Source organism: Struthio camelus, chromosome 5 (genome assembly GCF_040807025.1).
Source record: "Struthio camelus isolate bStrCam1 chromosome 5, bStrCam1.hap1, whole genome shotgun sequence".
NCBI lineage: Eukaryota > Metazoa > Chordata > Aves > Struthioniformes > Struthionidae > Struthio > Struthio camelus.
In genome coordinates, this window is record NC_090946.1 from 72,149,600 (window position 1) to 72,162,421 (window position 12,822).

Genomic DNA, 12,822 nt, shown 5'->3' on the forward strand with positions numbered 1-12,822 from the left:
CAAGGAAGCGAAGGAAAAATAACAGAAAAAAAGGTGTCAGACAGACCCTTGAACCATGCAAACTGGCTCTCAAGGAGGGTCCCAGTCCAATTCTTCTGGGATGGCAATCAAGCAGATCGATTGTTTCCTCCTAAAACAGTCTAGTGGCTCCAGTTCTTGCTGCTCGGTGTTTCTAATGGACAAGCCCTGTGTATCTTGGCTGTGAGACATGGGTTGGTGGGACAAAGAGTGCAGTGTCTGGCACGTGGGACACAAGGAGGGACAGAGTCCGCTCCCTCTACTTCTGCCACAGAAACATCTCACCCCACAAATTCCATTCACGCTTGCAAAAGCTAACCTTGGAGATTAGCTGGCCTCTGAAAGGGGGACACGCACACGGACAGATCCTCCCAGAAGCTTCGGGAGCCTTGTTCGTCTTTACTCTGAACTCCCTCGCGGTGTCCTTGCCTCGGCGTGCAGCTCTGCACCTTCCTCCCTGAAAGGGAGCTAGATCCCCCATGGACAGCACACAGACCAGCACCCACATCCCTGGCAGCTGAGCCCTCACCCAGAGAAGGTGCTGTAGCACCACAACAAAGTCTTGGATAAATCACTTCATTCGTTTCTCTCCCCACTAAAACAAAAACAGCTGCCACACAGAGCATGTGCTGAAGATCAGTGATGCTCAAACTGTTTTAAAAACTCAGAAAATATAAAGAGCCATCTTTGCTATAGCCCAGGCTTCCTAGAGCCAGAAGAATGCCTGGAAAGGAGGTTTATTTCATGGGCAAAGAAAATGTAGGACTCTTGAGCTGTGCATGTCTCATGGGCAGTTCACTGATGTCTCCTGCCCCACACGGTATCTCACTGACATGGGTGCTGCTAAGTTACCTGAGATCCACCGGTAGGAGGAAGCAAATCAGCCTGGGCTGCAGGGCCGGACATTTGCAAATAACTTCAAGGACACTCCCACAGCCTGGTCCCATCCCTTGGGTAGTACTGGCATCTGGCAGGAACTGTGTCATCTGCTGCCTCGACTACTCTTGATCATGCACCTTGGAAATGAATAGAAGCTACAGTAAAGATGGACTCATTGGGCCTATGGACGTATGTGACACACTGGAGAAGAATCAGCCCCACTCTGTAAACAGCAATGGCACCTTGCAAACCCACTGGAGTTCTTGGAAGGGGAGTCAAGAGAGCTGACAGGTCATTTGGTTTTCAAAAGGTATTTGGCAAGCTCTGTCACCAGAGTCTGAAAGAAACTAGGCAGCAACAGGATGAGAGAAAAGGTCCTCACAGGGATGAGCAGCAGAGTAAAGCTGGGAAGCAAAGGGCAGTTTTCACACTGGGGAGGTGTCCTTCTCTGTAGGGTTGTGCTGAGGTCTCTCCTGGGACTTGGACAGGGGTGAACAGGCATGGGACAGCATCTGCTGCTGATGCTAAATTATTCATGGCACTATAGGTGACCTGAAGGTGATGTTCAAATGGGAGGTGACAGTCAGAGGACACATATGTAAAGGGATGCAGATGAGAAGAAATAATCCTTGTTTTATATATAAAACAGAGGATCTAAATAAGATCGTGGGCAGATAGCTCTGTGGAGATATCAGCTAAGGAAAGGAAGCTCAAATTAAATGCTAGGAATTACTAAGAGAGGAAAAAATGAACGGACCAGGAATGTAAAATCATGCCTCAGCCCAAATGCATGGTGGCCCAAATTAAGGACTGTGTACTATCTTGGTGCCTCCACCTCAAGGAAGTGGTAGCAGAACTGCAGAAGATCCAGAACAGAGTTTCCACGTTAGCAGCAGTATGGAAGGGCTTCTGGATGAGCAATGACTAAGCCAGATAGGACTCTCCAGGCTGGAAATGGGACAACTGCGATGGAGGTCTGCTAAATCACTTAAGGATGGGGAAGGGTGGAAAGGGAAAAACTGTCTCCTCCTACACAAAGGTATCGGATGAAGGCAGCAGGCGCAAGACCCAGAAGGGGAAAAACCAAGTGTTATATCACACAGTGTGTAATTAAACTGCAGTAGCTGCCTTCTACAGGAGACTGGGGTTGCTAAAAGTTAACATGGATGCAAAAAGCTATTAGACAGGGATGGAGAGGGATCAACAAGAACAGAAAATGTTGAGGGCTCATAAATACAGACATAGCTCCAGCACAGGAAATCGGTGAACCACAAATTGCTGGCATCTAGGAGAGTGTTTTGGAATGTATCACTATGCACTTCTCCCCTCTTTTCTCTTTTCCCTAGGCATCTAATTCTGGCCACTGTCATGGAGAGGGTGCTAGGCTAGGCAGATCTTTGGTTTAGTCCATTCCAGCTATTCTTCATCCACTCCTGATCTACCCCAGCTGTTTAAGGCATGTGGATTGTGTCATTTGGCTCCTGACTATCTGAATTTTTTATATATTTTTATGATCTTGATATAGTGCCCAGAAGTTCAAGAGGGGTGGTCAGTGCCATTACGAAAAGTCACCCTCAGACTCTGCCAAACCTCAGTCACAGTCATTTTTAAGATCAAAAGCAGTCTGGAAAATCAGATGAGTACATCAGTCTCCTCATAGTCCTCCCTAAAAATTACCTTACATGCTTTAAAAAAAAAAAAAGACTGATATGTTAAATATAGAAAGCATATTTAGAGAGAAGAACTACATTTATAAATTCAAGACAACTTTATCTCATGAAAACTCCCAGAGCTTTTCACCCTAGTCAAAGAAGTTCTGGTTTCGTGGGAGCCTGGAGCCCTGACTCATGACATCCCTGTTTACAACTAGGACATGTGTTAATGTTTCAATTGTATCAGCAAGAAAAAAAAATCATGAATAAACATCACTTCTTGGTTCAATGCCTTGAAAAAACAGGGGGTTGTGGGAAATTCCACTCTTGCCACAGCTCTCAGGAGGCCTCGCGTCTCAAGAAGTGATATAAGAATGTAGGTCCTTGATGCCAACAAACCAGACTTGGAAGGACCATCCAGTGGCATGACACAAGTCTTGTCCTTCCACTCTGCTCTTATCTGGGGGCCTCCCACAGCACAGCCAACACTTTCACAGTCTGGTCTAATCCCGGCATGGACCCTGGAGTGTGGTAAACAAAACAGCCTTCTGACTTTGAGAGGCTGCAAAACCCTCTGGTGTGATCTTAATTATGTTTTCCCTCTCTTCATTTGCCCTTTCTCTTAGTACAGTAGGTCAATATTTAAAAAATGCGGAAGGATGAGAGCATTTGTTACCCCAGCTCTCCACTCTATAACCTCTCTGTTACACCGTATTTACAAAAACAACTCTTCAGACAAAGTCCATAGAGCCTTCACCTCCTATTTCTTGCTCTCAGCTTCCCAGGCCTGACTGTCCACGAGTGATGGCCAGACTGCCAGTGGGTAAGAAGTGATGACCCGTTACACGTAAGCACTCGGACAGGTTGTAAGTGAGCTTGGCTTGGCCACAGAGCTCACAGTATTATAGTGGAGATGAAAATGGACCCTGGCGTCCCAAAGCAGGACTATCCCCAACATAAGATTATGTCAGCCCATGCCTTTGTCTAGCAAGTCTTGAAAAACTCCGAGCAGAGACATCACCGGCTCTCTGGGTTATATCACCCTCCTAGGGGAGAATGTTTTTCCCTGATGTTGAAACTGGAACTTCCCAAACCACAATCTGTGATTTTTTTCTCTTTGATCTATTTATTACTTGGTACTACTAAAAAGAGTTCAGCTCCGTTATCGTTGCAGCTACCCTTCAGGTAGGTTGCTATTAAATTATCTTTTATCCTCATCTTTGCCAAGATAAGCAAGTCCAGTTTCTGCAATGTCTTCTCATAGGCCATACACTCTAGACCCCTTGGCACTCCTCTGCTGGACCCTCTCAGTTTTCTCCACATACCTCTTGAACTAGTGGGACCATAACTGGACACAGTATTCCAGGTGCAGCCTCACTAGTGCTGAGCAGAGGGGGACACTTCACCAGTTTGCTGACCATACCCCTCCCAAGCTAGCCCTGTTCATGGTTTACCTTATCCATGCTGAGAGCATACTGCACCGCTGGAACACGTTTACCATGATGTCTACTGTAAGCCCATGTCCTCCATTGTGTCATGGCTTTCTCCTTTCTCCCATTCTGCTGTGCAGGTGATGGCACACTGTGCATGCTTAGGACATTAACTCTTGCAAAAACATGACTTCAAGCAGATTGCAGGCAGACGCATATCTGAGAGGGCCCTCTATTACCAATGATCAAATGTACCGCAAATCCCAAGTCTCTCCACCTCATGCTGGGAATATTTTACACTGTCCATCACTGCCCAGGTGCGCAGGTCCCAGAGGAGCAGGAACACACTTTCCACCCGGAGTTACATTCACACTAGCGCAGAGCTGAATCCGAGCAGCTGGGAGAATAAGGCAGCATTAGGTTTGGCTAAACATGTGCTGTGTCTGGAAGGAAGTTCCATTCCTCTCCTACAGCAAACCTGTGCACTGAATAGCGTAGTCAGCCTAGCTTTGTGAGGAATATACTGACACTTTGAGAGTGACTCACTGTCCTTTGACAAGCCGATGAAGGCAATGAAGCTTGTGAGCCCAACTGCTGACTTGGCTGGGCTCTTCCATGCCTCTGCAGAGAGGCAAATATCACTCTCCCTCCTGTGCTGGCTGAGAGCTACAAGCCACCTTGCTAAGAGCAGTTTCCACTACTGGGGCAAATCTCTCCAGCACATGTTTTCAGGAAATAAGATGGGAATCCTTCTGGCAAAGAGTCGTGGTCTTCCAAAACTAGAGACTGTTATAGGACAGGCTGCTGTCTGTCTCAAAGGCCCCTGATGCTAGCCACCAGCACAGCGGTGGGGGAGATGCCAGAGGTGTCATTCTAGCCTTTGCTCTGGGGGTCTTCACAGCCTTTTGCATTTTCAGAAGCAAAAGGAAGCTGCACCATGATACAGCACGAGATGTTGTAACACTAAGAGAACAAAGCTCCCATTGACCCTCAGGGAATCTTTGCTAACAGGAAAAGAGTTATAAACAGACCTTCTCACAGCTTCAGCCAGAGCCCCCCCTCTTCAAGCAACAGCTGTTCTTAGAGGCAGGTCATGTGTGGCCAAAAGCACTTGTGCTGCTTAGTTACAGCCCCTGGGGCTGGCTTGGTCTGCAGCTGCTGCTTGATGAGCCATGCAGATGTGCAGCCTTGGCCAAGCCAAGGTGCCAACTGTGATCCTTTCTCTCTGCAGAAGAGTAAGGCAGGCTCTCCTGAATACAGGGCCTTCCCCGTACAGAGGGTTTGTCCTGGAAAAAGTGCAAAAGAGCCTGCCGGAAGATCACCAGGGGCTGTCAGCCTCCTGATGCTGAGGGGTGACTGGCGACCTCAACTCTACTAGGTGGATATTTTTTAGGATACAGCCATGAGGCCAGGTTCCCATATATGTGTCCACACCCTATGCATGCCTGCCTGTGGTACATACACAGCCAGTGCTACCGCCAGCTGCTTCCCTGGAGGGATGGAGCGTTTTTGGAATGTAAAGATATGGGCAACCCACAGGAGGAAAATAAAAATGGCTTGGGCAAGTCCCTACTGATTGAACTGTGTTTCAAGTTTACTCTGTCGAAAAATTTCCTCTTTACAGCACCAGGTGGCCCAGCGCCTCCGTGGGTGTCATAGCGGTGCTGCCCTGCCTATGCTGGCAGAGCCTGGCAGCACTGCTGGGAACCTGGGTCGGCAGAGGAGCATGTCCCTGGTCCTCACTTATGGCCAGAAGGGAGATACCTAGCTCCATCCTTTCTGAGGCTAAAGGTAATTCATCAGTGCTGAAACCTTGGGAGTCCAGCGTTGTGCAAAACTTTTGAGGCTCACATAAACATCTTTACATTTATGAACATGAAAATCAGATGGCATCTGAGTGAAACCAGAGTGCCATTCCCTCAAGGCATCTCCCTCTCATTTCTTCACAGACCAAAGGGGTTGCTCCCCTGGGAAGGGTACAGTTTTCCTACCAAAAGAATCATCCTGTGCTCTGCCTTTGGCTGTAGGACAGCTATGCTTTAACATGCTCTGTAAAGCATGCAAAATCTAAGCTTGCATCACATCTGGCAGCCTTAGCTGTTACCAAACGCTCAGAGAAACCACGTGTTTTCCTCGAATCCCTTCTTTTCCCGTATCCTTCCAGCCATGCCTTAAATAAAAGCCACTGCACTGTGCTGAGCTGGGAGGTGGAAAGCTCTAAACACACAGCTTAACCCCGGAGGGTTTGGCAGTACAGCCGGCAGTGCAGGCCGGGACACATGCTAGCTAGGCAAACGCCAGCTTGGGCTCACCTTCATGGCCTTGCAGCTCTTCTTACCCCCTGAGCCAGCTCTTCTGGAGATAGCCCCTTTCCCTCCCAGAGCTTCCCGTTCCCCAGCCCCAGCTCTGAACACCCTCTCGCTAAGACTTGTCACAGACCTATCCTGTGGCTGCTCCACTGGGTGGCTGGGATCAGGGACGTCTCCCGTAAGCACCCTCTTTGTGGGGTGGGAAGCAGGGAACCACCCCTGGGGCAGAGAACTGCAGAGGACACAGGAGCCACCTCTGTGTTGGATCAGCTGCAAGGGGCTGACTGCAAGTGGGAAGAAGAAAAGCAAATTAGGCAACAGGGATGGTGAAATAAAGACTGCGATCCTCAGGAGCTGGTAAAATGAACTCTGTGGAGGCAGATTTCAGAGACTCGGAAGTAATAGCAGAGACCCCAGGGTAGGTCACTCTAAAGGGAAAGTGGAATTTCGAGGAGCTGGCAGCTCCCCAGGAAATAGTATCAAGAGCATAAAGGAATATCCCAGTGCAGAAGGAGAATGTGGAGCAGGGTGGGAACTCAGCTGAATCATAAATGCCTTAATCCCCTGAAGATTAAGGGGGAATTGCAGGGAAAAACAAAAGTTGTTCAAATTCAAGTAGATTCACATAAAACTGTCACAAGCATCTGATGAGCAACTGAAAAGGCAAAGCACAGATGCAAGCACAAAGCACGGGATGAGAAGCAGCAGAGGAGCACAGCTGTAAGTGCTCGGCAGGTGATGGGAAGGACGGCCAAGAAGAGGGCCTTACGTGCAGCCGTACGTGCAGCCCTTTTCACCCCTGCCTTCGCAAGGAGGATGAACTGTGGCCACTAGCCTGTGAGACTAACCCCTGTGGCAGAGGGCTGGAATAGGACAAACCTCCTTGAAACTGCGGGACCTGGTTGGAGGCTCTTTTGCTCCAGGAGTAACTTCGGCTTAAGCAACCTCCGTTATTCCCCACCACCGCTGCTCCTACCCCCTCCCCAGGCCTCTTCATCCCGAGTGGTGCCATGCTGCGAACCTAATGGGGAACCTATTCTCATTAAACATTTGCTCTGCAAGCAGGTCCTATCCCTGAGCAGACGCTCAGTGTGGCTCGCGAGGCAGCTGCCCAAACAGCTGCATCAGCACAGGGCGGGGGGACAAGCAGGGGACCCACTCACGCCAACTACGCTGCCAAAAAATAAATGAAATAACACAATGTTAACAAACTGTGCGTCAAACTACAGGCTAAACAAACTAGAGGCTTTCGGGGATGGGTTTTGTCAGGCTGCCGTGTCCCAGCACAGTGGGTTTAGAAAACTGGTCAGAACCATCTTGCAAGCCACCCATTGATAGGTTTGAGAGGGATGTGGTTCTCCTAGGAAAGGGCAAGCAGTGCTGATCTTTAAGGAGGAGGGAGGAAAGAAGTCATGGAGTTATTTCTTGTAAAAAAATTGGTAGAAATAAACAGTTTTAAGCATGAGAAAGATAACAAGGCAACAAACCAAGACAGATGTACCCAGAACAAATTTGGTTCAAATAATTTGTTTTCCTTCCATGGCAGGAGTTTCCCCTCACTGTGAGCAGAACAGCTGCAGATGTTTTGAATCTTGACCTCAGTGAGGTTTTTGATACTGTCTCAAATATCACTCTTACAGGTGAGCTAGGGAACGTGGTCCTTCCTATTGCCAAGCACAGTCCCTGACAGTGGCAGCAGGCACTACAGTCAGCAGCAGCGAGGATGCGTTTCACTGCTGCCTGCAGCTTGGCACTGACCTGGCAAGTGCCAATACGTCTCTCGTGGTACACAGACCGCTGGCAGGGGTCTGCTGTTGAAAAGCTCCTGAAAGTAGATGCCAAACTAGTTGGTGATTCACAGGCAGAGAGCAAAACTGCACAGAGGCATTGAGCATGGCTCCACAGGAGTCTGTCATGGGCCCGTTATTATCCACTTGTTTCATTAATGATTTGGATGACCCCAAGAGCTTCAGGGACTGCAAGCACGGTGTGGGGGTGGGAGGGGACAAGATTTGATCTTGCAGTTATCTAGGGGAAAAAAGTCAACAGGATGCAATTCATCTAGAAGTTGTTCAGCATACTACAATGACACAGGAATAACCAACAGCAAAAATACAGGGAGGAAATGGCTAGTCCAGTAATAACTCCGCAAAAAATCCGAGCACTCTGCAGTAATAAAGGGTCACATGAACAGACTATGTCAGCCCATTTTTGTGAGAAAGGAAATCTCTTGCTGGGACCTGCAAAAAGGTGCACAACATGTAAAGTAGTAAAACCTGCTCCAGTTGTCATCATCAAAGGTCAGCTGCTGTGTAGTGTCGAGACTTGGCACGCTACCTCCAGAGTGTCGAAAAGACAATAGAAAGCATGACCGGCAGTGCAGAAAATATGACAGCTGAGGAAATATTGAAAGAATCAAGATTGCTTAACTTAGCAAAGACTGGGGAGATGAGATACTGTCCCTCAAACAGGCAAAGAATGCTTCTCAAAAGGAGGGAATTAAACACAGTAGACTGAGACTAAGCTATTTTCTGGGAAGAGAGGTAATAGGGTGGTGTAGGGTGGCATGGCATGGTATTGTATGGCATCTCTGGACATATTTAAGACCAGACTAGACAAATATTTTGCCAGAGAGATCTTAGGTAAGCACTGACACTGCCTTGGGAGAAGGAGAAACATCATTTCTGAAGGTCCCTTCCAAGTCTGCTTTTTGTGACCGACCCTGGTGTTACCCTCTGCCCTTCAGGCAACAGATCACCTCATCCTCAGACTTCAAAGCTACCCAGCACAGCACAGATGAGCAGGGACACCCTGCAGAGGGAGGGACAGACAGCACAGGTCCCAAGACACTACTTCTCTGTGAGACTGCGGGCTGTCCTGAGGACCCAAGGCAAGTCCATGCTGCAGGAGCTACTTGTTCTTCCCATGCCAGAGCCAATCACTCATGCTCCCCTGCTAGGGAGGCCAAACTCCACCTCTCTCTGTACAGAGACTACCTGGCACTTGTGAGGTGGGTGGTTTCCCTGGGCTGAAGAAAGCTGGTCAAGCGTTTAAGATGCCTCGATGCCCTTGAATTTTGGCCTTGCCAGAGCAAGCAGCCCCCTCCAGGCTGCTCCTGCCTCAGCAGTGGGGAAGAGGGACAGACTGACACCCCAGACACACAACCTGTCTCCTCCGCTCCCCTTTCCAACAGCAGCCCTACCACTGCTCGTAGTGCTCCTTTTTCCTTTGCCCAGTTTTCCTCAGCCACATCTTCCCTTCTGGGACAAGCCGGGCCTTGGCAGATTTTTGACAAGTCTGGTGTGCCCAGCTAGAGGCAGTGGCTGGGGCATTGCTGTGCAGGGTGGGTGCAAACTCGGGGATCTGTGGCACCCAAAGGGAAGGTGGCTGATGGCCAGAGCTCTGAGCCCCTGCCAGAGTGTGGCAGTGGGGAAGACGTAGGCCCAAGGAGCCCATTCGAGCACAGCAGGGAGCCCTTCCTCTCTCACAGTGTGGGCTCCCCACACCCCGTGGTCTTCTTCCATGCTCTGGAGCATGGGGGCTCCCGGGGAGCATGGAACAGTCTGAAAACAGGGGACTAAGCACAGCTGAGATACAGAGGAGCAGCTGAGGCATGCAGAAATGGGCTATCACTGGACGGAGGGCGAGCAGAGCGAGCTGTGGACACACGCAGGCACACACATCCTCACTTAGCATTGCTTACAGATACACTGCAGGTGGTTAAAACAAAGCAGCCACATGCTTCACACCAGGCTGCTAGGGCTACTCTCATGATTTTTTTAACCCTCAAGGTCAGCAATCCTGTTTAACTTCATAAAACAGTCAATATGAGCACATACACACATATTTCCAGGATCCCACATGTCAGATCTGCAGCCAAGAGTTGCAATGTTTTTGTTACTACCTTAACAGCGGTCACCTCCGCTCCCGTGACTTCTCTGGCACTGGGGGGGCCTGGCGTCACACCACACAGCTGCCCCAGAGCCGCACTTCCCGCCACCCTGCAGACACCCGGCCTGGCAGCCACCCGCCTCCACCGGGGTTTGGTCCGGGCCTGTCCTGCCCAGGAAGGGAAGTGTGGAGCCCTGCTTCCGCCTGGCATGGATGTCTTCTGAGAAATTCAGCTCTGGTCTGGCTTTGATCCCAACCCCTGGCTGCATGATGGCCGTTTTCCCACAAAGCTCTCAGGAAACTGCTGGCTGATGGCTTCCTTGTATATTGTGAATGCATAAGATTTACTGGCAGCTCTCTGCGTCTCCAGGGTCCTTGTTTTTGAGCAGCCAAAAGAGGAAACGCTGACAGAGTCCCACACCTCGAGCCTCCATTGGAGCAGCAGGTGCCTGGCATTTCGCTCTTCCACTCACCGTCTCCCAAACTCTCCTCTCTCCCCGCGACAAGTATCTCATACACAGAGGCAATTTCCATTGTGTTCACAAAATAATGCCAGCCCAAGTGATTAGCATGCAATCTTGGAGAAAACATCTGAATCACAGCTATTTTTAATTTCAGTCTCATAGCCTGAACTCCACCTGCCTTGGTTTCTGTTTCTTAAAAGTGAATCGAGATGGGGAGCTCCTGACAGGGGTGGTTATTAATGACCATATGGGGCACAGAAGGGAGCAGAAGGCTCCCCACTACAACCCCACTGGCCCAGACAGCTGTGCGATAAAGAAACTTTGACTTAATGCGTGTTTCTCATGGCGATGCCCCTCGTGCCGGACTCCCGCTGAGGGGCGCGCACAGCTGGAGCCCCAAGCGTCCCCAGGAGCCTGCGGCCGCCGAGCTGCTGGGCTGCAGGGAGGCACTGGGCACAGGCGCTCGTGTATGGAGCAGCCTTGGCACCCCAGCACGTTGGGCTGTCTGACAAACCCAAATGGCAGAAATGTGAAGCGGCTCTCATGCATGGATGTGTGGGCTGTGAGAAGGTCCAGGGCTTGTCTCCGGGGAAGGCAAAAGCAAAGCCCTCAGCTGCCTGCTGGAGCAGGGAGCTCGGCTGCACCAGCAGCAAATGCTGTGCACAGGGCATGGGGCTAAGCCGAGGCCAAGAGATAGAGGAGGGTGGTATGAAACATCACAGACCATGTGTTCAGAAAGCCACACGTCCACTGCATGCAGCTCACTACATGGGGTACAGTACATGGACAGCCAGATATGGCCCCCTTCTTTTTGTAGCAGAGAAGAGCAAGGAGGAAATGGGTTGTAGGTCACCTCCTGCTCCCTCCAACCGCAGTACTGCAGGGCCACGGGAGGAAGCACAGTGTTGCAATAGCCGCAAGCTGGCTGAGGCTCTGCCTTGAGTGAACCACTGGCATAGTGAAAATCCCGTCCTTCAAGGGTCACAGCCCTCCTGCAAATACTCCCTGCCCCTGGGCAGGGAGGAGGGGCCCAGCCCTGTGGCAAACAAGGGGCTTTTCCACCTTGCTATTTTAGTCTCTGCTTGCATCCTCCCTTGTGGGAATGAGGCTTTTTCGGCTGCAGATTATCTCTGGCCAACAAAGAGAAAGAATTAAAGCACAACAGCCTGGTTTGAGGAAAATCCAGAGCGAGAGAGGGGTAAATCCCGGCGGCTGCTCTTGTTTATGGCAGGCAAAGGCACGCTGCTCCTGCTGAGCTCCCCTGGCACTGCCTGCTTTGAAGGGGGCATTTTACAGGCACATGCCTGCTCCCCGCTGGGCAAGGGCTGGCCCCAAGGGATGGGGCCAGATGTGGCCTGGCACCAGGCAGTTCAGTGAGCACCCAGTTCCTCTCCTCAGCCACATGGGCAACGCAAAGCTCTCTGCACAGCTCTCAGAGCTCTTCCCATCACCCAGTCCCATGGCAGCGGCCAGGAGGACTTTTGAGCAATACCTGAGGCTGCACAGTTCTGGCGTAGATAGTAGTTCAACCCGCAGGAATTGGAGGCCCAGCACTGACGTTCGCCCCTGCCAGGACCCCCGTCCCACAGGTACCTCTCCAGGAAAAGACTTGCCTCCTCCTGTGCTTTAAACCAGGGGTTTCCTACTTGGAAAGCACAGTGCTGCCCAGCAATGATGGTAACACCTCACATGGAGAGCATTGTATTTAAAATCTGAGAATATCACTTTATTTTAGAGAAATAAGTAAATAAAAGCCATTTTTCTCTCCCTTCACTGCAGCAGCAAAGGATGAGGGCCTGAGCGGTTGGGCCACCAAGCAAGCACCAGCGGTGCAGAGCTCCGTGTGTTTTACCAGATTTTATCCCCATCTAGTGGCTGATTCCAATTTCACATCACAAGCAAATGCTCCATCACTTTGCCGGCTGCGCCAGCGACCTGCCCAGGTGGCAGAGTTTATTTTGAACGGCACGTGGGGCTCTTCCCTTCCCTAGGTGAGGAACGTGCCAGGGCAAGACATGAAATGGCTCCATAGTCTATAGGAGAATGCAATAATTATGAGAGAGGAAATGCATATAAGGGGGAATCACAGCTCAGCTTCAGGCTGCTGGACAGTAAGGCTCTTTGAAGGTCAAGGTTACTGTCCTCAGGGACATGTTGGGGGTATGCCCAGGAGAGCAGA